This window comes from Ambystoma mexicanum, chromosome 8 (genome assembly GCF_040938575.1).
Source record: "Ambystoma mexicanum isolate Mex_15411 chromosome 8, UKY_AmexF1_1, whole genome shotgun sequence".
Taxonomy (NCBI): domain Eukaryota; kingdom Metazoa; phylum Chordata; class Amphibia; order Caudata; family Ambystomatidae; genus Ambystoma; species Ambystoma mexicanum.
In genome coordinates this window covers 1,278,177,386-1,278,204,734 of record NC_090929.1, presented here as the reverse complement: position 1 = coordinate 1,278,204,734, position 27,349 = coordinate 1,278,177,386, and the positions used below count along the sequence as shown (strand labels likewise).

Here is a 27,349-nt window from a genome sequence, read left to right as displayed (position 1 = left end):
ACCTACGCAAAGCAGTGACGAGGGTGCAGAGAAAAATACTGAGAGAGATGAAATCTCTAAGGTTCCAAGGGACAAGGAGAGATGCGATAAAGAGAGAAGTGATTGAGCAAGCACATCTCTAGATAAAGGAAGAGAAATAAACGGATGGAAGGGAGGAATAGATAAAGCTTATGAGATAGCACTTCTACAGAATGAATGGATTGGTTGCCAGATTTTGCTTAAACTCGGTAGTAAAGGCATTGAGGATGTAAGGCAAAGGGAAGAGCAAGATAAAATGGATAAAGAAAGAGAGGAACGATTGAAGGACAAAGAAGTGAAAAGGGAGGATAGACACAGACAACAGCAGTTATATCAAGAGGAGCAATTAAGAAAACGAGAGAGAGCAGAAGAGTAAAGAAAACATGATAACAGACAAAGAGCAATTGATGTGCAGGAAAGGCTGGAATGAAAAAGAATAGAAGAGGAGGAGCAGAAGTTAAGGGACAAGAGAATACAGAGACGAAATGATGAGGAGATGCACAGAGCTAACGAGAGAAGGGATATGAAGAAAAAAAGAGGACGACGGGGTGAGAGAGGAAGCAAGGAAACAGAGAGAGCTTGATGATGATAAAGGACATAAATGAAGAAAGAGAGCACACAATCTCGATCGCTTGGAGAAGGAGATAAGGGATCCCGGACCAGAAGTAGCATGGGAGGACATAGAGGAATTCTTGCCAGAATATGAGTCATTATCAGGCCCGTCTAGAATAAATCTAGAGGACGGGTTGGTTTGACTCTAGGAGCATTGGTGAAGCGATCGATAAAGTATACTATCAAATGAAAGCCCAGAAAGAATCTAAGGGGAAGGAAAAAAATAATGATCGACTTCAGAGTATGCATTTATACGACACAGAGGGAGCCTCCTGCAATACAAGGCAGAAGTAGTTGTATTTAGAGCGACTGACTCTGAACAAAGATGAAGAGGAGAGAAGTTGCACGAGTTGGACACAAGAAATGTCAGACGAAGACAGAGACACCTTCCATGGGGAAGAGAGAGGGGATGTATGTGGTCCTGAGGGATGTTTTTGAATTGATAAGGAAGTAAGATGGTCAGATATAAACACACCTATACCTAGGACAACAGAAACATTGACACAGTCAGACTGACCTAAAGGGCAACTTCATGGCGAGAAAGGGGAGTCGCCACCATATGTGATCAGATTAAGATCGCTGCCAGGAAGAAGGCAGTGCAGGAATCTTGCCCCTGCAGTGGACATACACATGATGAGAAAGGAGAATTACTTTGGGGCTTCACAGTTTCTTTTGCTAGAGAAAGGGGGGTCCAGACCACAGTATATACTGTGGCCCCAGATGGACAAGGATAATATAAGGTGTAAACTAATGAGTTTAACTTCTGGCGCTGGAAATGGATACATGAGTTAGAGAAAATGACGGGAGGAAACACATCGGCTATATGGGATATTAAGGGTCTCCTGATCACCATACTTGTTGAGAGAGCTGATCTTGTGTGGTCAGGGCAGGATATGCTGGTGTTACTACAGTTAACACTGCTCACAATGGAGCACCGTTCAACAACTGTAGAGTGGCGGTCTGGAAAGCGCTTAGAGTACTGTATCCAGACATGTCCAATATGGGAGCTATAATGAAGAAAAAGATGCAAGAAGGGGATGAGCCGCTTGTTTACATTCAAAATTTCCAAGAGCCGTGGAGCTTGGAGTCACATGAATCTTGGGGAAAATCTATACCTGTGTTTTATCATATATTGTTCCAAGGGCTGCCAACCCTGTACAGAAGCAGCTCAAGAAGTTAATGGGTATAGAAGCCAAACTGTGGTCGGAGATTCAGCTGACCGTGCATTATTGTAGACCCTTGCAGGAAAAGAATCGCAAGAAAGATAATGCTCGGAAAGGTGACGAGGCAAAGTTAGTACAGAAGAAATTGGCCAAATATGCCAATGAAGGGGCAATGTTGACTAGTGTAGATGGATCGAATTCACAGCAAACTGCGAAATTACTGCAGGTGTATAACCAAAGGCAGTTTGATCAGGGCAATAATGGATTTGCTCCATGGGGAAGGGAAGGATTGCGAGGAAGAGGTTTTCAGAATAATCAAGGGAATTGGCAGTATAATCAGGAAAGCTTCCAGAATAATCAAGGTGGGTTTCAAAATATGCAGCATGACAGTCAAAATATGCAGGATGGGCAGATTAGGAGACTTCCTACATGTTGGGTATGTGGTATGGCAGGACACTTTGCTTGCATGTGTAGAAGCCAAGGGTTTGTGCAAAATGGCCAATTTTTTAAGAGGGGGGACTTCAAACCCTCCTGCGTATTAACAGCAGGGTGGAGACGGGTTTGCTCAAAATCAAACGATGCAGCAGCAACAAGCACAGAGAGTGCAGCAATGCTTGAAGACACAGCAGGTAGCAGTCAATCCACCACAAGGGCAGTCACAGCATCCGCCCATGCAGATTCAGCAGAGTACATGCACAGGACAGCTAATGACTCCTAGAGTAGGGGGTGTCACTGTCGATGGAGGGAATCCTTTTACAGGTAACGGAATGAGACTGTACCCACAATTGGACAGCTCACTAATGTCTCGTTATTCAGCACAGTCTGTAGAGTTAGTGGTGCTGATTGTGATGCTCGAGAATCATGCAGACCAGGAAGTAACAGTGCACAGCTAATCCACCTGTGTGACGTCAACGGTGCACACAGGGGTCAGCACGTTGGAAAAGGAGGGGCTACCTCCGAGCAGATGGCACACCAGTGTAGCATGCCACCTTATTGGACAGGAATATTAAGGCACTGCAACTCCCAGTAGCCATCATAGTCTTTAAATGCGCAGCAAATATTAAAAGGGCAGACTTTATCTCAAGCAGGAGACGATGAGGCAAAACTTGCTGCATGTTCAGAAAATGACATTTGATACACCTGATGTGAATGAGAAAATGGTTGTAATGATGAACGTGTCTGAAGGATATAGTAATTTGTCAAAGACACAATTAACAGAGGTCCAGGGGGAAGCACCCCAAGAGGAGAAGGATTTGTGGACGTGAAGAGGGTGTCCTTTAAACCCCTCTGAAGCATTGTGGTGACAAGACAGCACTGGTAAACAGGTAATGCCTGTAGCCTTATTAAGGGTGGCGCTGGAACAGCTACACTAACCTGCACACATAACTAGAGAACCTTGACGCAAACATTGCAGAGGATTGGTTTGTACCAAATTAGCTAGAGCATGTTGCGTTCTATGTAGTGAACTGCATTGTGTGTAAGAAATTCACAGCTGGGCATGCACTGCGCACAGTTAGGGGAGTTATTCCGAGGCCCACTGGCCCCTTTCAGCATTTGCATATAGACAATATTGACTTGCTGCTAGTATAGAATGGATATAGATAAATGATTGTAGTAGTTTGTGCCTTTTCATGATGGATTGAGGCTCTTCTGTGTACACACCCAGAATCTACCTGTGAAGCAATATTCTTAGTTCGAGAAGTGTATCCTAGATGGGGAGTATGTGAAATTATGAGGTCAGACAATGGCCCACATTTTGTGAATCAAACATTTGAGCAGATCAACTTGTTGCTTTGTATAAAGTACAAGTTTTCTTCTGCCTATCATCCACAAGGAAATGGGATCTGTGAACAGCTCAACAGCTTGCTTAAAGAAAGAATAGCCGAGTTGAAGCTTACCTTGAAAAAAGGTTGGTTGCATTGCCTACCACTGGCATTACATGCATTGAGGAACCTACCAGCTTCGTACCACCATCTGACCCCCCCATGAGATGGTGACAGGGAGACGGATGAGGACACCCCTCAAGCCTCCATCCAGAGTTAGAAGTGACACTCAGCCTACATTCGAACTGTGAAGAATGGAGCTACATGATTATCTTATGTGTATGACTTCAAGTATCTCCGTCATTTCAGTTCAGCTACGGTGAAAAGGGTGTGAGGCAGTACAGAACACAGAATGAGATGCTTCAACAAGTAGTGTTCAAGAATGATGTCTTCCCAAACTATTCCCCGGAGATGCAGTCCTAATCCACAATTTCACAAGGAAGTGGCACAAGACCAGATTTAATGGCCCTTTCATTGTGGAAGACGTCACGCTGTCTGCAGTCAGAGTGCAAGGCAGGCGCGCTTGGACTTTTCATGGTGACGTAAAAATCTATGCTGGATAGACCCCTTCACCCCTGCACCCTTCAGAAGCAAGCATTGGGGAAGAACCTCAGCAAATGCAGACAAGGTCTATGACGAGGAAGAAGGATGCAGAGGCTGTCGAGTAACAGAAAAGATCTCATTGGACTGCGGCTTGGTTTGGGACACTCTTTTGGCCACTTATAAAAGAGTTAAGGGAAGCTGATTCAAACACTCTGTGCAGTCATTTGAGGGTTAGGGGAACATCTTTTGTTCTTAAAGTCACAGACACTTGTTGACTTTGGACTGAGGCATGCTTAAGCCTTGATAAGAAGAAAAATATACCAAGTTGTGGGCTCATTTTTGACAATTGGAAGAGGGTGCAATACCATGATTCATTTCTCACAGAGTTCCTGTTTGGATTTTCCCATGGTGATTCCCAATGACAACGTTTCACAGATTATATTTGAAGTTTTTCTCTTTATATTGCACACATATCCTGCAATTGTAAAGAGAACTACTAGTGTTAATGTTTTTCTGCAAGATCCTAAGAATGGTCCAATCGTAAGGAGGTTACTCACAGCAATCATCTAACAAGTTCTGCAACTACCATAGTATAGTGGGGAAAGGACAAATGCCCCCATCAGCTGATAATGCGCACAGACTGGTCAGTGTGGTCTTCTATCATCTGATTGAAGAATACCCGCATCTTGTTGGAAGACACACTGATGTGCGTGCATTCTTAAGGGATCCGCGAAGCAATGCAGCACTAAACGAAATCTTGAGAGGTATCATATCACAAGTGAGTCCCTATTCTGAGAGAACTCTGAGATCAGAGGGAAACTTTCATTTGAGGGACAGATGGAGAGGTTGCTGGCCAGACAGAACTGAAAGCAATTCATCATGTCATCTGGTCTAAGAAAGATTTGAGGAACCAACTGGGAAATGGTGTATGTCGTTGATCTTATCTAGACTTACTGAAGTTGGTATTGTTATTGCCGGAGCGGCATCCACATTTCCTCTGGTTAAAGACTGGTTCCTGGGATACATTGAGAGTTTGTTTTTGGTATCCAGTAGGCACTCAGCTGATCAAGGATAAGTTGCCAAGCCAGGATAGCAGCTTCCAGAAGTAGTACATAAAGTTTCTGAATTAAAGTATTTTTTTCCTTCCTTATGCAATAAAGATGGGAAGTGTTAGTAGTAACATCATTATGCCAGATGAAAAGAGACGTCCACATTGTTTGCAAAGTCGATTCCGTCAAATATCCTATCTGTGTATTATTAACACTTGCATTTTGTTCATGATTATACTGCTTTCACTCACAATATGTACATCGTACTACATTTATGTGCATGGAGCTAAGACTCCTGGGAATCCTCCAGAGCAGAAGGTAGGTACAATCGTGGCAACTACTAGGCAGCCAAGACCCTCTGTAGTTATTCCTGTCCCAAAGAAAAATGACAAATTGCCTGACTTTGAGATAAATGTCACTAACAATCATTCATATGTAAGTAGTGTCTTCGAGATTCTTTTTGGACGCAAGAAACAGGCATGGCAAGACAGGCAGGAGAAATGGTTGATAGAAGGTGAACCTACACTGGTAATGCATGCAATTACACCTGGTCCTGTGATAAATGACACAAGGATGATTCTCAAGTCACACATGGAGATTTTGAAAGACATTTTCATGCCTAAAAGGTATGCTGAGAGGATGAAATGTTCTGAACTTTCTCCTACTCAGGTAACACATGTAGATGTACCAATTCCCCTGATAAATGTACTTATGATTAACCCAATTAGAAGATGTTATGCTAACACACTTCATGAAATAATTATGGAAGGTCAAATGAGAAGAATGAGGCCCAAAAGAAGCTCCAAGTTGATGATTTCAAACTAAATGATTACCTGGACAGTACAGCTCACCTGGGAAATAACATATGGTATCAACTTAAGAAGGAAGTGGGAAGATCCAAGATCTTCATAGCTATCGAAATAGATGTACAGACAGCTCATTGTCTTTTGCACATAGCACTTTGCAAAACAAGAGGCCAGTTCATGGGCCAAGATGCCTACCTCAAATGGACAACTGAATGGACAGATCAAGATGAAGGTGACTACATCCAAGATACAAAGACAAGAAACAGAGCCCATACTAAGAATCATGTGATCAGATACGAGAAATCTGAATTGAAAGGAGCTGGAATTAGATGCGAGGTAAACAAAAAAAAACGGAGAGTCCAGGAAAATCTTCAGAAGAAATTCATAGATTGAAGAACAAAGGTCAAATGCAGATCTGGGTATCAGTGTTATCACCAGACGGATGAGAAAATGCAGTGGTAATTTGCAGAGCCTCGGTGGTCACTGGTTGTTACACACCTGCCATTGACATTGTACAGAATGGCTGTGAGCCACAGCAGTGATCATGGATCAATTTTGGGCTTGTGGATCCAGGGCGTACATGAAGTTACCCAAGGATTGGGGAGGACGATGTTTATTAGTGAATGTCCATATTCCAGCACTGGTGATTCCAAAACGTGACTTACACCTTGTCAGTTTTCCAAAAGAAGATGCTCACCTGAGGAAGAAGAGATCTGTGGAGCAGATGAAGAGAATGAATAGAAAGAACTATTTTTCAGCAAAATCCATAGAAGCTTTTGATGCTATCTCATATGAACACAGGCTGTTCAGCTAGACCTCATCAGTGTTCACCTTAATGTTTTTCATGCTGAGAATCCAGGTTGGAGCAAATACCAAATGGCTGCAGATTACCAGATGGGAATTGCTACAGACGATAAACACAACTATAAAGGTATTCCATGCAATCCGAGAAGAGAGGAGAGCCATGAGACTAATGACTCTCCACAACAGATATGTCTTGGATATGATTAGAGCTATGGATGAAGGTGTTTGTGGAAAAAGAGGGGAATCATGGTGCACATTTATACCTTCTCATGATGATGAGAATGGAACCTTGACAGAGGCAATAGACATGCTGACGAAGCTCCATGGTCAGATGATAGATGAAATTGAAGACAATGCGGATGACAGGTGGTTTGGATCACTCTTTTCTTGGGTTACACAATACATGGCAGACATTTTCAAGTTTCCTGGAGACCTGATAGTGATGATATTACTTGGATTTTGTGTGATAAAGTTGATAATCTCACATTGCAAGAAGACAGCAAAGAAAGTCAAAGGGATGAAGATCATGATCAATGTTGAAGCAGGATTGAAAGCCAGAGACCTGACGGATGAAGACATTAGAGACTTTGTGAAGGCCAGTATTCTTGCACCTGAGGGGACGAAGTTCCTGTGTCCAAAGAATCATGAGAAGTATGTAGGAAGATGGATTGATTGAGTCCAAATGGACAATGCATGCTCATGACGTGGAACAAGGATGAGCATGTGAAAAGAGCAGGATGCCTGAAGGGTCTCAAAAATATATGGATCCCAAAGAAGCATTTCTTCAGACCTGAATGCCTGCATGTGAAGATGATGTGAGAGTGGTCGATGAATCGCCCAGAGGGGGGAGTTTATAGGAGGAGCAAGGTAACCTCACCTCAATCGTTCTGCTCCGATTGCCTGTATGTTGGAAACCAGAGTATGTGACATACACAGAGCAGTTGAAACGACAAAGGCCAAAGGGAATCCTAGAGGCAAGATTCCCATTGAAGAAACCATACCTGCATACAAGGAAATATGATGGTTGTTTAAATAAGATTCCTGATTAAGCTGAGCAAATAAATGGTAAGGAAGAGTGGTGACATCACCAACCGTCACCATCCATCATTAAGTAAACGTCACACAGAGCTGAACTGACGTACCTAGAAGAGATGCAGAGCCCAGAGATATTCTATAAGCCATCAAGAAAGTATCAAGGATAAGTGACATCTTGCGATCAAGGTGAAGAAGCTTATACCACAGAAACAGAAGAAGACATCAAGCTATGTTACACGTGTACAGAGTCAAAAGAAACGCAAGCAGAAAAAGTAATCTTGACACTAACTTTATAGTGAATAGATTGTGGCAAGCACAATATATATCTATGCATATGGACAAGCAAAGGATGGATGTTTCCACTTCACATTATAGCAGCAGTGCTGGACTTCAGCAAGAAGACAAAGCCTCATCTAGAGTGTCACAGTTGAAAAGCAAACTGAATTACAAAATGAATCTCAGCAGATAATGCTGGATGAGCCAAAGAAGCCAAGGTCTTATCAAACTGGAGTAAACTGACATTGGATACAAATCATGTGAAAGAACAGAACTCCTGGTCAGAAGGCATGAACAAAACAAGGAAAACACCAGAGGTCTATTAAACAATAGTATTAAAAAGCACTAGAAGCTCGATTCCATGGTCTCCAGTCACGTGGAAGGATGAAGTTGAATGAACAAGATAGTTTCACCTACGCACAAGGGCAGAGCGTGCATTCACTCCCTGAATTTCTCAGAGCTAAGAATAATCTCAAGACCGAGCTTCAAAGCCTAATTGACATTAGACCACTGAGGTCATGATGGATTGATATGTTAATTGGTGGTAAGCAATGGTTAAATTGAGCTCACCAGCACCTGGATGGACAGCCGGCATGCTGCTAGACGTAGGTGGAAAAGTACTGACGGAGGTTAGAGTGCCAACCAATTGAAGAGGACTGTGTAATTAAGGGTCCTATAGTTGTGTAAACCAATGGGACGTCACACATTTAGTGATGTTCATAGTGGCCATTTTTAGGGGAGGGCTTAGTTGTGGATTGTATACTTAGATGTTCACTCAGAACCAATCACCCATACTCAAAGGTTTTTGTAGTTTGCCACGTAGGATGATGTTAGTAAACAAGTAGGTTAAAGTCATTGAAGGCGAGTTTTGTGTATAAAATCTCAGTGTTTTCTAGAATGCATTGCGTAAGAGGATCAAGCGAATTCGTTGATGTTCATTGTACTCCCTATTATAGATCATTGATATTAAAACAGTTTTCCTTTTACCAACTATCTGAGTCATTTTGATTATTGATGTATGAATACAAAAACAGCATCCCCGTCCATCTCCAGGGTAATTGCTACTCATCTTAAAGGGCTGGGTTATCCAGTTCACTCTATATATATGATATCCCGAGGCAAGAGTCACTTGCCTCGATGACAGAGATTGTGCCCCTTAAAGTAGGCTGATTTCATCCAATCCCTTGCAGCCTTTTACCTATGATATGATGTGGCATTTATAACACACTGTACACAGGTGATTAAGGGCTCAATAAGACAAGGAGGGGGAGAAAAGGAGGACAAAATAACGATCTTACTAGGCCTTGTGGTATTGAGATTGCACAAGTACGGGGAAGAGGGAAGGGCAGAACTGCCAGGGGGGGAGGAGAAGGGAGAAGTGCAGTCAACTCCCAAGTGCAGCCAGTGGGTGGCTCGTATGTGTAGAGAGATGGGACTGTAGGGTTGCAGATACCGACCAATAAACACTGGGGAGCCCGGAGGCAGTTCAAGGGCAACTGGACATGCAGGATCCTGGGCCCTAGTTCAGAACATAACCAGATGGCCAGTGCATGGAGCAGTCAAGTGCATCAGCAGGGGAGAGGAAGAGAGAAAGCGGAAGCAAAAAGGAAGGTCTTGAGTTGCTTCCAGAATCGGAGGTGGTTCTGCTCAAGTTTGAGAGAAGCAGGAAGGCTTTTCCAGAGCGAGGCCCTGGCCAATGAGATAGATCTGCCCCTAACTCTCTGCTTGGAGAAGCGTCTGACCCTCAAAGAGTTGGAGGTGGATGAGCGGAGGGCTCAAGAAGGAAGATGATTTGGAAGAGGAATTTTGAGGTAGAGCACTCCCAGGCTACAGAAAGCCTTGTTGATGATGCAGAGGGTCTTGAACTTCATCCTTGAAGCCAGACGAGTCAGTGAAGAGATTTCAGAGCTGAAGAGATATGATCATTGGGCTTTAGGGCAAGGACAAGTCTTTCAATCCTGTTCTGGATAAGTTATTTGCAAGTGGAGGCATTCCCTTCCTTCTTTGATTCACATTGGATCATCAAGGACATCAGGTCGAATTAATTTGGACCCTGCTGATAGAGCACTCTATTCCAAAAGCCTTTGACAGATGTGAATACAGGTGTTGCAAGGCAGAGGCTAGCTCTGCTTCCTACACATCCTCAAGGACATATTGGTGGTGACTTTGATGATGACCGTTAGGAAAGATTTCATATTGTACGTAATTTTCCCTCCATGTGGCAACCCCCAAACTTTTTGCTGTTGTTTTACACCCTGATCTAGACTTTGCCAGAGAAGCGCAGCCTTCTGCCGCACACTCCTCTGGGCTTTCGCTCAATTCTTATGGGGAAACTGACATACCCTTAAAGACAGTCAGTACTGGGAGACTTTGTTTCCCTTAGTCCTTTCCTCATGTTGCAGCTTTTGTGCAACATGAAACAAGAGTGCACCGTAACTTACATTACCGCGCTCTTGGGTCTCTAGTCATTCCAAAGGCTCTAGAAACTCTCACTGGACTTATTATGAACTGTGCAAGTGTGTCACGGACGGGACTGGTGGCAGCTATAGTTTCTCTTGTGTTTTGAACCCTTTTTCACCATGTTATCCGTGCTTACCGCGTTTGGCGCAAATGAGTGGCCTGGCTCCAAAATGGCCATGCCACGAGGTTCTTTGCCCTGTCCGCTGACCGTCTTGCCCCTTCAACTTCCCCCAGGTCGAGCCGACCCAGGGCAGTCCTTATTTGGTCATGCACTTTCCCACAAAACCCCAACCCTTTTGCAGGCTTCTGCATGCCTTGTGTGTGCCTCCAGGATGTGGGTTGGGATGTCTGGTCCCAATACACATCCTGGGTGCCAGAGAGTGTGGAGTGTCTTGAATGCCTGGGACCACCGTGGTCCGTGATAGGTCCAAGTATGGTGTGAGTGTTTGTGAGCAGATCTCCCATTGGGTCCTCTCTGTTTTGGCACAAAGGGAACTTTGGATAAGAGGAGGCTGGAAACACCACTACTATGTCGATCTCCTGAGTTCACACTGAACAAGGGATAAGGAGCCAAGTATCCTGCAACAAGAAGCTGAGTCGAGGAACCGCTGGTGACCCGCTGAAGGTTTGGCACCCTGAACTGCTGTTGCCCTGCGAGACCCCTCTGCATCTGATCGTCCTAGAAGGTCTGCGAAGGTGCTTCAACCCATTGGAATAGTGGGATAAACTATTCCCGGCACCTTCATCAAACCCTGCAAGTAAGCCTCTTCAGAAGTGTCCCTGGGCCAACCAGTGGGCTGACCAGCTTACGTAGGACGCTTTGCTCTATCACCGCCGGCATTTGGGGAAGCTCTCGAAACTTGTTTTACTGCTTGCTCTGCGTCCACAGCACCCTCACACAGAATTTTGTACACTTGGCATTCCCAGGTCTGAAGTGAGACAAGTGCGCCCGGACCAGAGTAAACGCGGTTGCCGTGTTGCCCTGCTATGGTAACAACCTGTGCACGTCCGCTGCATTTGGGACACCCTTGACCCTGCATCCTGCTACGCAGAATCTACAAGGTATCGAGACGTCCTGATCATCGCTGCTGAACCTGCCAGCAACGTGAACTGAACTGGAGAAGTCTGGGTCTTCCTGCGTCGGGGACCGGTGAGTAGTCCATACCCCAACCAGTGGCCCCTCGCGCAGGAGCCCATTTCTTTTCTACCGCTGTTGCGAAATAGCGACTCTATCCCGCACTCTCACCCTGCATCTGCCCACAAGTGGAGGCCTTGCTTGAGTAGTGGGAACTTGTTCTGCATCACTTCATTCACCTTCCTGAACTGCCTGATATCCTCAAAGAGGCCCTCTTTTGTCCATTGTCACCAGCGCATCCAGGTATATTTTTGAGCATAAGAGTCCTCTCTTCGTAGAGCTCGGACTTCCTCCTAGTTAGGTGTATTTCAGATGTCGAAGTGGGTCTAATGATTACTTGGACTGCCTGTTTTCCTCCCCATCTAGGTGGTTTACATATTATGTGCTCCTAACTCCTTAGACCCCTCGGTCTTGTATATATATTTGTATTGATTGTGATGTGTTGGTTTACTTTAGTATTATTGTGATTCTTTGCTATGGTCGATGTTACAAAGGCCTTGTAATAAATGTGTCTATATTTTTAATATAACACCGGTCTGGAGCATTTTGTAAGTGTCCTTGCTTTGTGTGCTCATTGAGGTCTTTCTGTCACCCTCACCCCTCTTGAGACTTAGTCTTGACCGCCGCCATCGCTACCTTGATTGGTCTGGCTTGTCCAGAGGTTACCCTGTTCCAAGAAACTAGGCTGGCCTTCTGAACCTCTGCCCCTCCAGGTCCGAGTTCAGAAATCCATTTTAACAAATTGGTGTACAGCGGTGGGATACGACTGAAGGTATCCAGTGTTGCGCACGAGCAAAGGCATTTCATGTTATTCCTACCAGGACACATAGTGAATTATCGTAGTCTAACCTTTTAAAGGGCATAGTCCTATCTAACAATATGGAAACAAGTACCTTGTTAATTTTAAATGCTTCTAAATCCGAAACATTGAAAAAGATGTGTGCTGAAAAAGGTGTCTCCTCTCAAGGCACCAAAATGGAAATGATCCAAAGAATCATGGCGTGGCAAGAAGCTCATCTTAGCACTATAGCTTCAGAGGACAGTGCAGAAGGAGGTGGGGCTGCTCTCACTGGTATAACTGACAGTTCTGCCACTGCACTGGTCCACAGCGACCATGAGGACAGGGAGGATGAAATGTCCAATGATTCCTCTGCCACTGCTGATGGGGAAGCCATGCTTGAATTCAAGAATCAAGAGCTGCTGTTTAGGCAGAAGGAGCTTGAGTTCAATATGGCCAAACTCCAGGAAGAGCTTGAGTTCTATAGGGCGAAGCTAAAGATCGAACAGGCAGAAAAACAGAAAGACAGGGATCACCAGTTGGAACTGGCCAAGCTCCAAGTTGCCAATGGATCCAAGGGTAAAGGACATGGGTCTGGGGCCTCCTCTCATCCAAGGTTTCCAAAAGATCTGCTCCCGGTGTATGAAGAAAAGAATTACATTATGGACTGGCTGAATACATTTGAGTATGCATGTAAAGTTCAACAAGTTGACAATGCTGATAAAATTGCCCGGTTACTTAGCAGACTGCCCCATTCTGGCTGCAGTGCCATTATGGAAATGTCGAAGGCTGAGAGAGCAGATTTTGCACTGTTGAAGCAGACTCTCATTTTAAAGTTTGGAAAGACTCCTGCCCAATACTTAAAAAGTTTCAGAGAGTATAAGAAAAAAGAAGGTGATACTTGGGTATCTTATGTCACTGAATCCTTAAAAAACTTAACTGGCTGGGTCGAAGGTTATAAGCTTTCTACCTTTGAAGGTATGATAAGTCTTGTCATGCTGGAACATATTTTTGCATCTTCTTCCCCTGAGCTTAAGCAGCATTTGGCAGATTCAAAGGAGATGAATCCTAAGAAGCTCGCCATTGCAGCAGATTTATGGGTGTCACATCGAGTGTCCCATAAGGACAAGACTCATCCTGGTAAGCAGGAGGAAGGGAAAACGTCCAAAGATAAGGAGGGTGGGAAACTGATAAATCTTCTTCTCAAAAGGGCCACAAAAAGAAAAATAAGGGTAAGACACAAGAGAACTCACAGGGTAGTGGAGGTCAGCCTCCAAAACAGAACTCTGGTTATAATGAGCCTCCCTATGTAAACAGACCCAATGGATCTTGTTTTGCTTGTGGAGCAACTGACCACGTGAAGGGGGATCCCAGATGTAAGGTCAAAACCTTGGGGGTCCACTCTGCTAATCTGGCCTCCTCCTCCTACGAGGAAGAAGAGATTACCGGAGCATCCGTTTCCTCCAACTCCTTCCCCAGTAGTATAGAAGCTGAGGTTGTTTTAGTTTCCCTGGGTTCCTGGGAGCCTAAAGTCTCAGAGGCTTATGCTAATATTCCAGATAACACCAAGCACTACTTTAAATACAGTGTGCTGATCAATGGAGTAGATACTCCAGCTCTTAGGGATAGTGGGTGCAATCGAACTGTAGTGGATTCTACCTTGGTAGACTCAGAGGAAGTTGCCAGAGCTACTCTGATGCCCACTAAGTTGTCTGACAGCCCACCTCCCATGTTCCCAGTAATACCTTTAAATATTACTATCAATGGTACAGCAGTCAAGATTCCAGTGAGCATTCAGAGGAGTGTCCCAGGAAAGGTCTTGTTGCGCAATGATCTCCGAGCTTTAGGGCTTGTGGGAGATACTGCTGACAGACCCTGCACAAAGTCTCAAACAAGGGCAGCATTGGCCAAGACCAATCCCTGCCCCAGCCAAAGGGGAAACCCAAGGCTAAAGGAGTCAAGAAACCAAGACGAGGGAAAGAGCATATTCCCCCTAACTCACCTACCACTGCGATGGAGGTAATTGGTCAATCAACCGGACCTGACGTGGAGGTGGTGATGCCTCAAGTATTTGACCCCAATGACCATCCCGAACTAAACAATTTGTTAGTAGAAGGTGGTCCTGACAGGGAAGAATTCAGTAAAGGCCAACCTGAGCGCCCATCTCAGGAAGGCCTAAGGAGACAGGCCTGCTCCCAGCTTGAGGGTGAACCTCCTGGGAAGCATCAGATTTATTGGGAAGGTGGACTCCTGTATAGTGAGCCCACAGAGTCTGCAGAATGAGACCATAGGAGGTTGGTGGTTCCCCTTGCTCTAAAACCCTTCCTCCTGGAGCTGGCACATGAAGTTCCCCTTGCTGGCCACCTTGGTATTAACAGGACCAAGCAAAGGTTATCCATGCCCTTCTACTGTCCCAAGATGGGGGTGCAAGTAGAAAGTCACTGCAGGAGTTGTGCCTCCTGCCAATTATCTGGTAAGAGTGGTTCAACAATCCAAGCTCCATTGGTACCACTCCCAGTTGTGGGAGTACCATTCGAGAGGGTAGGGGTCGATATTGTTGGTCCCCTTGACCCCCAAACATCCTCAGGCAATTGGTTTATCCTGGTATTGCTCGACCATGCCAACAGATATCCTGAGGCTATCCCATTGAAGACTGTGACTGCCAAGTCAGTCGCAAAAGCTTTACTCGGCATCTTTACTGGGGTTGGCTTCCCTAAAGAAGTTGTGTCTGACAGAGGCAGCAACTTTATGTTGAAGTATATGCAGGCTATGTGGAAAGAATGTGGGGTCACCTACAAGTTCTCTTCCGCATACTACCCCCAGACCAATGGTCTGGTGGAACGGTTTAACAGAATGTTAAAAAGTATGATTGGGGCTCTGGAAGAACCTCAGAGAAGAAAATGGGGTCTTCTTTTACCATGCTTACTGTTTGCCTACCTAGAGGTAACACAGGAGGGTGTTGGCTTCAGCCCCTTCGAACTTCTGTTTGGTCACCCTGTGCGGGGACTCTTAGCCATAGTCAATGAGGGATGGGAGATGCCCACTCCCCCTATTACTACCAACATAGTAGACTATGTGTTAGGGCTCAGAAAAAGGATGGGACTCCTGATGGGTCTGGCTAGTGACAAGTTGAAGGCAGGACAAGCCCTGGTGAAACATTGGTATGACCAGAAAGCTTCCCTCATCAACTTCACACCTGGTCAGCAAGTCCTGAACATGAATCTCATAAGGCCTAGAGCTTTACAGGATAAATGGTCACGCCCTTACACAGTGGGGGAGCCCCTGGTTGAGGTCAACTATTTAGTGACTTTGGAAGCCATGGACAGGCTTAGAAAGTGTTCCACATAAATAGCCTGAAGGCTTTCATCCCAAGAGTTGAAATCGCAGCACTGCTATTGGCTTCCGATGTTGAGGAAGAGGAGTCTGAACCTCTCCCTGACCTGTTTCAAAGCAGTCCTTCAGATAGCTTCTTTGAGGGTGTCCGAGTGGCCCCTCACCTGACTTCTGATCAGCAGGCTGAGGTGAAAAGTTTGCTTAGGCAATTTTCCCCCCCTGTTTTCACAGTCCCTTGGTTTGACACTGTGGTGCAAACATAACATAGACACAGGACAGTGTACCTACCAATAGTAGGGGATACAGGATGTCAGACAAAGTGCAGTCTTACATTAAGACAGAGGTCAACAAAATGTTGGATCTTGGGGTGATTGAACCCTCTAGTAGTCCTTGGTCCAGCCCTGTGGTTTTGGTTCCAAAAGCAGGTACTTCTGAATTGAGGTTCTACGTGGATTACAGGGCTCTGAATGCTGTCACCAAGACAGACGCCCACCCCTTGCCTCAAACAGATGAGCTGGTGGATACCTTGGGTGCCTCCAAGTACCTCAGCACGTTTGACCTCACTGCAGGCTATTGGCAAATAGCCCACGCAGAACATGCCAAGGAGAAGGCAGCATTCTCAACTCCAGAAGTCCTTTACCAGTTCAGGGTAATGCCTTTTGAGTTGAAGAATGCACCTGCCACTTTTCAGAGGCTTGTGAATCATGTGTTGAATGGGTTGGATGAATTCTGTCTTGCATATCTGGATGATATAGCAGTTTTCAGTGCCACCTGGGAAGACCAAGTGAAACACCTTGGGATTGTGTTACAGGCTCTTCAGAAAGCCCACTTGACCATAAAGGCCATTAAATGCCAGATTGGACAAGGCTCAGTGGTTTACCATGGACATGAAGTAAGTGGAGGGAGGATACAGCCTCTACCCAGTAAAGTACAAGCAGTACAAGACTGGCCTACCCCCACTACACAGACCCAAGTGAGAGCCTTCTTACGACTCACGGGGTATTACAGAAATTTCATGGCAGACTATGGCACCATAGCTGCCCCTCTGACTGCTCTCACCACTCAAAAAAAAAAAAAACAAGAGGGTAACTTGGACTGAAGAGTGTGAGAAGGCCTTCAATGGCTTAAAAGACTCCTTGTGCCAGGCCCCTGCACTCAGGGCCCCTGATTACCAAAGACCTTTTATTGTGCAGACAGATGCCTCTGACACTGGGATAGGAGCTGTACTATCACAAGTAGATGAGAAGGGTAAGGAACACCCGATTGGCTTCATTAGTCGCCAGTTTAAGGACAGAGAGCACAGATGGTCCACAGTAGAGAAAGAATGTTTCTCTGTTGTGTGGGCCCTACGGAAGATGAGGCTCTATGGGACCCACTTCACTGTGCAAACTGACCATAAGCCCTTAAAGTGGCTAATGAACATGAAGGGAGAGAATCCAATGTTGCTTAGGTGGTCCATATGTCTGCAGGGCTTTGACTTCACTATTGAGCATAGGCCAGGTGTCCAGGTGTCCAACATAGCAATGCTGATGGGTTGTCCAGAATGTTAAACCAACCTAAACAAAAAACTCATCCAAGGGTGGATTAGTTCCCCCTGTCCTTAGTATGGGAGGGGCGAGTGTTAGGAAAGATTTCATATTGTATGTAATTTCCCCTCCATGTGGCAACCCCCAAACTTTTTGCTGTTGTTTTACACCCTGATCTAGACTTTGCCAGAGAAGCGCAGCCTTCCGCCGCACTCTTCTGGGCTTTCGCTCAATTCCTATGGGGAAACTGACATGCCCTTAAAGATAGTCAGTACTGGGAGACTTCGTTTCCCTTAGTCCTTTCCTCGTGTTGCAGCTTTTGTGCATCATGAAACAAGAGTGCACCGTAATTTACATTACCGCGCTCTTGGGTCTCTAGTCATTCCAAAGGCCCTAGAAACTCTCTCTGGACTTATTATGAACTATGCAAGTGTGTCACGGACGGGACTAGTGGCAGCTATCGTTTCTCTTGTTTTTTAACTCTTTTTCACCATGTTATCCGCGCTTACCGCATTTGGCACAAATGAGTGGCCTGGCTCCGCTGACCGTCTTGCCCCTTCACCTTCCCCCAGGTTGAGCCGACCCAGGGCAGTCCTTATTTGGTCATGCACTTTCCTGCGACACCCCAAAGCGTTTGCGGGCTTCTGCATGCCTTGTGTGTGCCTCCAGGATGTGGGCTGGGATGTCTGGTTCCAATACACATCCTGGGTGCCAGAGAGTCTGGAGTGTCCTGAATGCCTGGGACCACCGTGGTCCGTGATAGGTCCACGTATGGTGTGAGTGTTTGTGAGCAGATCTCCCATTAGGTCCTCTCCGTTTTGGCGCAAAGGGAACTTTGGATAAGAGGAGGCTGAAAACACCACTACCATGTCGATCTCCTGAGTTCACACCGAACAAGGGATAAGGAGCCAAGTATCCTGCAACAAGAAGCTGAGTCGGCGAACCGCTGGTGACCCTCTGAAGGTTTGGCACCCTGAACTGCTGTCGTCCTGTGAGACTCCTCTGCATCTGATTGTCCTAGAAGGTCTGCAAAGGTGTTTCAACCCATTGGAATAGTGGGATCAACTATTCCCGGCACCTTCATCAAACCCTGCAAGTAAGCCTCTTCGGAAGTGTCCCTGGGCCAACCAGTGGGCTGATCAGCTTACGCAGGACGCTTTGCTCTGTCACTGCCGCCGTTTCGGGAAAGCCCTCGAAACTTGGTTTACTGCTTGCTCTGCGTCCACGGCACCCTCACACCGAATTTCGTACACTTGGCATTCCCTGGTCTGAAGTGAGACGAGTGCGCCCGGACCAGAGTAAACGCAGTTGCCTTGTTGCCCTGCTGTGGTAACAACCTGTGCACGTCCGCTGCATTTGGGACACCCTTGACCCTGCATCCTGCTATGCAGAATCTACACAGTGTTGAGACGTCCTGATCATCGCAGCTGAACCTGCCAGCAACGTGAACTGAACTGGAGAAGTCTGGGTCTGCCTGCGTCAGGGACCGGTGAGTAGTCCATACCCAAACCCCTCGCGCAGGAGCCCATTTCTTTTCTACCAGTGTTGCAAAATAGCGACTCTATCCCGCACTCTCACCCTGCCTTTGCCCACAAGTGGAGGCCTTGCTTGACTAGTGGGGACTTGTTCTGCATCGCTTCATTCACCTTCCTGAACTGCCTGATATCCTTGAAGAGGCCCTCTTTTGTCCATTGGCACCAGCGCGTGCAGGTACTTTTGAGCATAAGGCTCCTCTCTTCGTAGGGCTCAGACTTCCTCCTAGTTAGGTGTATTTCAGATGTCGAACTGGGTCTAATGATTACTTGCACTGCCTGTTTTCCTCCCCATCTAGGTGGTTTACATATTACGTGCTCCTAACTCCTTAGACCCCTCGGTCTTGTATATATAATTGTATTGATTGTGATGTGTTGGTTTACTTTAGTATTATTGTGATTCTTTGATATGGTCGATGTTACAAAGGCCTTGTAATAAATGTGTCTATATTTTTAATATAACACCTGTGTGGAGTAATTTGTAAGTGTCCTTGCTTTGTGTGCTCATTGAGGTCTTTCCATCACCCTCACCCCTCTTGAGACTTAGTCTTGACCGCCGCCATCGCTACGCTGATTGGTCTGGCTTGTCCAGAGGTTACCCTGTTCCAAGAAACTAGGCTGGCCTTCTGAACCTCTGCCCCTCCAGGTCCGAGTTCAGAAATCCCTCTTAACAATGACGTTTACCACTCTTCTAGCAAAACTCCCTAGGCTGGGAGAGAATACTCAAAAAATGAATAATTTTGCCCTAGAGCTCTGTGCAGTGGGGCCCATAGTATCAAGAGGGCCAAAGCATGTCTGTCTCCTATTGTCATTGCTCAAACCAGTTCAAACGACATTTGAAACATGTTTGGTACTTTCAAATCAACAGGACCTAAAGTGCATGGACAGGGAGCAGAATTCCTTCAACCAAACATCACCTTTTGCCAACCAGGAATGACTCAGAGGTCTAGCAGTGACCTTCCCATCAAACCAAGGCACTATGAAAAAAAAAATATACAGAGGTACAGCTTTCTGCATCCTCATTTCAAAATTGTGGCACACAGTCACAAAAGAAATCTGAACAAATGAAGACCATCTTGCATTTAGAAAACTGTAGGTTCTTGGCTTTTCAATACACTGAGTTAGGGAACATACCATAAGCTAAAGAAGGACACACACTACATCAGACTACTAAAACACTCTCACCACTGCATGACGGGGACTCAACAATAATACATCACTATGAACACAATTCACCAAATATACTTAAAGGAGCAATATGATAAAATCGTTCAAATCGTGATGACCATGCAGAACTGTGGTTATATGCCAAACTGGAGCTGCCCCCGAGATGCCAACATCACAGCCAGTAAAAGACGACTGAAACACAAATTAAGAGCACAACAAGAAACAATCTGACTACCAAACTTAATACAAACCCACTGAGAAACCGTAGCCTTTTAGATGAATGAAAACAAACTCACCAACTAACAACCTAATTTTTCAACCACCTCACTCAAAACATGCTCACCAGCTCATCGACACAAATGCTAAAGCAAACCCTCCCAGTCTATCACAACACAGTCACAAATATATGCATTTGAATTTGATACATTTATAATCACGCACAAGGACGAACTTAATCATATAGAGGTGCAGATGTTACACAAAGCACAACAACAACAGTATAAGAGGCAATTTTCAAAAAGGTGATGTATTGGAAACACCCAAAAGGGGCAGCCACTATTGGTCCCTTATTTAAAAAGAAAGGTTTTAAGGGCTCCTTGCAACTGATGGATAGATTCCAAGGTTCTAGTATACAACTCCAATCAGCTCCCAATGCCTGCCATCTGTCAAACCGCATAGAACCTCCCAAAACCCATCGTCTCCCATATGGCAGCATATACCTCTAGGATAGACATCACTATCCACCTAGAGAACACACCCACACAGACACCATGATCTCCTTCTTCTTCTCTCACCAACATTTGAGCACAATGCTTGTCCCTTACTGCTACTGCCAATAACCACCCCATTCGCCTTTCTGATTCCGATCAACGCATATAAACAGCAGTGGTGTGTGATGCAAATTCCAAAAACATAACATAGCATAATATAATATTGCTATGCAAAGACCCTTAGATGTTAGTTTAAACCCATACCTGCACAAACACCCACATGTTTGTTCTATTCACTGGTAGGTTATAGGGTGAACAGCATGGATATCAGTAAGTGGCCTTTGAGATCATATTCCTACACAATAAGCATGTTTGTGGTTTGTGTACATTATTCAAATCTCATGTTTACTTTATTGTTTAGTTAGTGCTATTACAGCAACACCTTAAAACAAATAAAACATGTCTAGAACATGCTTAGCCACACAAACATACAAGAAAACAAAAAGAACATACAGTGGCATCAAAATAACAACTAGAACAAATCAACTATCCCCTACAGTTTTTGTCCAATGTGTAATGCCCATTACGTGTAATTGGACACAGCAAAAATAATGGTTGGGATTAAGGTCTGTTTAACACAGCTGGGGGAGACAACCACTCGATTGAGGAACATTTAACAGAGGCACTAGAACGTTGCCTTTGAATGTGATTATAGCCCAGGCAAACAGAAAGAGCATGAATAATAGTCTCAATACCTGCTGCCCCACAGCAGAAAGACTTTCTGTCCGATCCAGGTTCTGCCATTGTCCACAACATATCTAAGCAAGATACAACTGAAATAAATCTTAAAACATAACGTGCACGTAGGAGGAATGTTTGTCACATCCAGGTATGCTTCAAGACCCACAGCCTTTTTATCCTACAATTAGCCTGACAGAACTGTGGTAGTATAATACGTACCCGGAAGACAATGTTGAATGAGATCCAAATACAACGTTCCTACTCTGGCAATGTCTAGAGGCAAAGTGTGGGTGGGTCTTCACATATCTCATGCATAGCTTCAACAGGCCATCTCTAATATGCAAGAACCATGATAGGTATACAGCACCAGATTTGACACGTCTAGCAGATGTTTGTGAATTGTAAACTGCTGCACTACTCACTTTATAAACCAGGATTGGCTTAATACAGCCTAATGGTTAACCTCTCTCACACCCAGTTCCAAACTAACCTTCAGGGAGATGGTGGCATTTCGTTTTCATTCACACCTTGCTTCCATAGAGGGCTTTCATCAAATCGTTGGTCTGGTAGGCTACCAGCATGCTGTAAGTAAGGTCCATCACACCTTAGGTTAAAGCACCTCACCTGCCCATATTCTGTTTATAAGTTGAATCACTCTTGGTAATCTGAGGATCCATGGATCAGAGGACGAAAAGTGCACCCCCAGGAAATGAAAGTGTGCAATTATTATTTTCAGAAATCTCCAGGTCAGAGGCCTCCTGTGATCAATGTGATATTTAAAAAAAGAGGGTAATTTTTGGGAGAATTTACTCTTCATATTTATTGAAATATATTCATGGAAGAGTAGGGTGTCTAAAAGTTGATGAAATGTTTTTTCTTCATATAATGTAGAACCAATATACGTTGGTGTTCATTAAACCAGTAGAAGGCACTTCCTACTAAAAACTGCACATGGAAAACATTTTGAAATTGGGTGGAGCTGTTTCTGTTATTTGTACAGGCCCATTTGTGTGAGAGAATGACAAAATGTATTGTTTAAAGCGCAGACCTAGCTCGAGAGCAGTGGAGCGCTGTACAGAGAGTGGGTAGCCAGCATTTGTGATGCCATCTTTTTGCAGTAGTGCAGTACTGCGAGGTCAGTGCATCCATTGGAGCTGGTCCTTATTCGGGTCGGTCAATCAAGTTTATTAGTAACTGCTGAATCCCATTCCAACTGTACCTATGGATTTTATTCTGTCACTTCAACAGGTACACATTCATTTTAAATGAAGATGCTTTTTTTCTTTAATGAAAGGTTGGTTAAGTTGATTTGCTCCCTCCCATGCAACATCATCCGAGGAATCATGTAACTGTGTTACCATTTCTACCTAAATTGATGTATATTCAAATAACCATTTATTTTACATTGTAGAGGTCGTTGTAGTGCTACATTTGTTGTGAGGATGCAGTAATTGATGTTTACTTTAGGGCTGTGAATTGGTTTAAGAGGGCTTTTTTCACTTTGATAATTTTTAGCTTTTCACTGTACCTATCATTATGCAGATTAAACTTCTTTTTTTTCAACATGAGACAAACTCGTTTACTCTTTTTCACATCATGTAATAAAGAAATGTACTATACACCTGCTGGCTCTTTTTGGCTTCCCAAATACAAGCATAAAAATCAAATAATTAATTCACTTCCATATTAGTGTACTGTATTTAGGAATAAGTCAATTGTTACAGAGAACAAAAACATGATACCTGATGTGAAATTAAATCAGTGCCTAGAATGTATGTGTAAACATGTTATGCATTGATTTTAATCCACGCAATATTTTCCTTCAATTGTATGGTGGATATCAGGCGTGTATCTGCTTACCTTTACTCCAGAAATCCATTCTAAACGCCCACTGACATGCATAAAAGGCAGGTGGCATTTACTCATTTTGCATGGCAAAGTGCGCAAATGTGTGACAAGTGAATACACGACCTTTTTACAATGCACATTGCACTACTCGAAGACACTTTTGAAAATTGCACAGAGAAGACCTGCCTCCATAAACATGTGAAAGTAAGAAAGATGAGCTCCAGAGAGAAAGCGAACCTAAAACCCTCAGACTGTGACCACTCTTTCACATCATGAGGATAGACATGTAATTGCCGGAAGCAACAGTTAAACATAGCTCCATTCTGTAGTCAAAATCCTAAGGGTAGCGATGGTATTACCTTGCTGGGTTCCTTGCTTCCTTTCTTTAAAACACATACTCTGCTGCTGGTGGGATGAATCTGCCTGATACAGCGCCCCATGTGTAAATCCTCATTGCAATGGTGGTGTCTATTGAAGATACAAGATAGAAGTATTTATATTATTTCCTAATTAACATAAATAACATGTGTTCTTTACAGCTTTGGGAATACTTAATCCCAATCATTAAAATGGCAACTGCAGTCTGTATAGGACATCCATATTCATCAGTAAGCAGCATTTTGCAATCTATAGAAATTCAAGTTCAATTTTCAATACAATTTCTTAAATGTGCTTTCATGCCTTAGGGAAAGGAAGAAGTTCAATTTTGTTTCTGTACACTGTGACAGGCATCCAGTCATTGCATCTACAACCAAACCATCTAACACCAAACCATCACATTTTTTCCATCGAAATACAATGCCATAGAATGCCTATTTCGTTGAATAAAATTTGATGGATCCATTGAAATGTAATGTTAAGATTAGGGGTTAGATTAGGGTTAGGGTTAGGTTAGGATTAGGGTTGGGGCTAGGGTTAGATTAAGGGTTACATTAGGGTTAGGGTTAGGGGCGGGGGTAGGGTTATCTTAAGGGTTACATTAGGGTTAGGGTTGGGGGTTAGGGTTGGGGCTAGGGTTAAATTTAGGGTTACATTAGGGTTAGGGTTGGGGATAGGGTTAGATTAAGTGTTACATTAGGGTTAGGGTTTCATTAGCGTTAGGGTTGGGGATTAGAGTTGGGGCTAGGGTTAGAGTAAGGGTTACATTAGGGTTAGGGTTGGGGCTAGGATTAGATTAAGGTTTACATTAGCGTTAGGGTTATATTAGGGTTAGGGTTACATTAGAGTTAGGATTGGGGCTAGTGTTAGATTAAGGATTACATTATGGTTATGGTTGGGGCTAGGGTTAGATTAAGGGTTAAGTTAGGGTTATGGTTGAAATGCTATCTTTTACATGTAAAAGTGCATTTCCATTGAAACCAGTCCATTTATATTTTCGATGGACTGGTTTAGATGGAAAGACACTTTTCCATGTTAAAGATAGACTGTCGATGCTTTGGCCTTAGATGCTTTGTTTTCGATGCTTTGGTGTGTCAACCCTTTTTTTTCGATGCAATCACTATAAACCCTGTGACACATGTGTCAATCTGGCAATTCTAGGATTCACTATTAGAACAGAACAGTTTCATGGTGATATGACAATGTAAGCTTTTTATCACAAACCCCAGCTTTACCCCCATACTTCAAGGCCAAAGATGGTTGCTGGAAACCTGTGTGTGGGATGTTCTAGCCATGATGGACTACACCTTAGCATGCAATCATTAGTAAGATGTAAAACCTTATGTTTGCTCCATTCTGGTTTTTGTCACCACAATTGTAGTGTACCTGTTCTGACTGTTCCAAGATAATGGTTTGGTGCTGCAAATAATCACTGCTTTCCAAGTGGAGTATTCTTTACAGCATGTTCTTTAAAGTTGAGCATACACTGTCTATCACCTCTCTTTTTACCTTAGACAGCACCTTGTTTTCTGAACCCAGCACGTGTCTGTTGTGGACACCTACATCTTGTATTTCTCCCTCTTTTCTTGTTTCCATACTGTTTGTTATGTGTATAAAACACTGTGATTTGCTCTGCACCTGTGTTTACTCTTCTGTGCTCCTATAAAGATTTACCAGTATAGCGGCACCCACGATTCGAGACCAGTGTTTGATTTCCTCTGCTGAATGGAAAGCCTTCAGTCTCTGATTCCCTGGCTACGAAGGAGCCAAGTAGAGCTGCAGATGAGCCTCTCAGTGATACCCCAGGCAGACAGAGGAATGAAACATGCTTTGCCTTAATGAGGACTACACTAAGTGGAGCATCCGTGAGTCAGAGAGTGGTTTTAGAAAAACTGACAAAAGAGCCTATATCATTCAGTAAACAGTTTGGTAAATATTAAAGATTGATTTGTGTTTGTTTACTGTGTCTATCTATGGTAACTGTGATTCCGGATCTGTTAGAAGTATGTGCTTGAAAACCCCAGTTGGCTGGGGACCACCAACTGTATGGATGCAATTCCATACATACACATCATTCAAAGGTTATTTTTATATGAGTGCTTCTTCAATGAATGTAAAAAATAAAATAAAACATCTGTGTACAAATTAAAAGCATCAGACAAGCTTGTATCTCCCACAAATCCCACTTGATGTTATAATTGGAAACCAGTTGTCTTACAGGGCCAGCAACCGAAAATACTGTATGGGCCTGATTCATGGAGCATTTTCCTAGGGGACTGTGCCATTATAAAAGGCTTCCCTGAATCAGGCCCTATATGTGCTGAAAGCTGGTCGTGGGAAAGGGTATGTTGTCTACCCACCAATTACAAACCACAGTCACTTATGCAGCCATAGACTCCTATGCTCCAGCAGGTGTGCCATTTGTGAAAACGTAGATTTCTGTTTTGACTATCCTACAAATGAATGGTATCAGGAGAACAAGAGAGACTGAAGAAGGTGGACAGACAAGTAAGAACTTAAATCGGTATATTCATTTTATTAAGATTTATCTAAAAAACACTTCAACACATATTAATTTAATTAATTCTAAAAGACATTTTGCTAATCATACAACCTTACATACACACTCTAATGCAATATTTAAATAATGTACAGTGTAGAGAAATTAAAGAAGCTGATCAATTCATTAAACCACTTCTTTTCATTGAGTTTATAAAACATTCACAATGTTATAAACCACAGTTCATTCCTAAATATAATATCATGTAATATCGACTATTGGTGCCTAAGACTATTGGTGCCTAACAATATCAATCTTCTTTACAAAAAAGCTTCCCATTTATTTAATAGTTTCGACTTCGACAAGTTGTGTGTGTCTTCATCAGGATTGGATGAACAGTAGCAACATTCTAAAAATGAACAAAACATACAATTAAGACATAGTTAAAATACTGCTGTCAACCTTCTATCAGGAACTCTCTCTCATGAATTGGATCAAACATTGAACACTAGACCAAAAATTGTCTCTAAGTCCAAGTGGGTATTCCCTTACCCATGATCCCATCAAAACTGGTCAGTACAGTACAGCCAGTTTAAGTAAAGCCGACTAAATCAGCTATTTTCATATCCCCATATACAGTCCCCCCAATTTCATTCAGGGCTCCAGGGTTCAAAAAAAGGGAAACTAAGCTACTCCCGTATTCATACTTAGAGACACATATCCCTTTAAGTGCTGAGTATACCCCTACCGTCCCAACTGTGAACTGCTTCAGAGTACAAATACAAGTGAGAAAACATACCTGCGAACCCCATTAGGTTCGCCTAGTGACTTGTATCCCAGTGGCTTTTAGTATAAGTCTAGTCAGTTTGGTTTTTCACGAAAAACGAAACCTGTGACAAAAACAGGAAACAATAAATCAAACTTATTAGTGTCACACAAATTAGAGAATGCCCATGTTAATCTCTTAGTTGGCAGCTCACGTTCTATACCTAAACTGATCCATTCACAGCACAGGTCAGAAACACTTCTTGCGCCAACAGAATGGAAGCAAGATGGCTCTTCTCAAAGTTTTCAAAGAAACCGCCTAAGAAACAAATTGAATCCTCTTAGAA

The 27,349-nt window shown here is 43.8% G+C and overlaps 1 protein-coding gene and 1 long non-coding RNA gene across 3 annotated transcripts in view; both read right to left on the bottom strand.

Moving 5' to 3' along the window:
• The window catches only part of LOC138472969 (heparan sulfate glucosamine 3-O-sulfotransferase 1-like), a 1,058,871-nt gene that overhangs the window by 18,362 nt on the left and 1,013,160 nt on the right, over positions 1 to 27,349 (bottom strand). For both annotated transcript variants that reach the window (XM_069611399.1, XM_069611398.1), the window contains one exon: positions 23,719 to 23,827. The gene's annotated coding sequence lies outside the window, so the exon portion shown is untranslated. The remainder of the gene's footprint in view (positions 1 to 23,718; positions 23,828 to 27,349) is intronic.
• On the bottom strand, positions 26,490 to 27,098 carry LOC138473765 (uncharacterized). The gene is made up of 2 exons (XR_011268901.1): positions 27,037 to 27,098; positions 26,490 to 26,646 (listed from the first exon to the last, which is right to left on the bottom strand). It is a non-coding gene; the product is annotated as an uncharacterized lncRNA (long non-coding RNA).